At 48.1% G+C, this 391-nt stretch overlaps 1 protein-coding gene across 1 annotated transcript in view; it reads right to left on the bottom strand.

The window, feature by feature from the left end:
• The window catches only part of LOC119589233, a gene marked incomplete in the record, with an annotated part of 23897 nt that overhangs the window by 12665 nt on the left and 10841 nt on the right, over positions 1 to 391 (bottom strand).

Here is a 391-nt window from a genome sequence, read left to right as displayed (position 1 = left end):
TCTATAGAGGCGCTCTGAGTGAGCTCTCTCGCTTCTATGAGTCGGAGAGGACAGCGAGGATGTATGTTCTGAGTCGATAGATAATGAGCTTATCTCCTCTAGTCTCATCTGCTCCTCCGATAGAGCGCTCTCTCTCTCTCTGAGTCAATCATCGATCTATTCTAGATCGAGAGACGCTTCTGAGAGCGCTAAGCGTAGAGTCTGAGCTAACTTGGAGTGAGATTAGAGGGGGGTGCTGATACAGCTTACGGTTCTTCCCTCCTACACATATCACTGCTCTCTCCCTGTAGTATTCTCTGGGCTCTTTCATAGGTATCGTCTTTCTATAGAGGGTTTCGATACTCGCTCTCGAGAGAGATAGCGAAGATCGTTGTATAGAGCTCTAGCTCTC

Source organism: Penaeus monodon, chromosome 25 (genome assembly GCF_015228065.2).
Source record: "Penaeus monodon isolate SGIC_2016 chromosome 25, NSTDA_Pmon_1, whole genome shotgun sequence".
In the NCBI taxonomy this organism is placed as follows: Eukaryota; Metazoa; Arthropoda; class Malacostraca; order Decapoda; family Penaeidae; genus Penaeus; species Penaeus monodon.
Note: the sequence above shows the minus strand (reverse complement) of the source record. Positions and strands in the feature narration are given on the sequence as shown.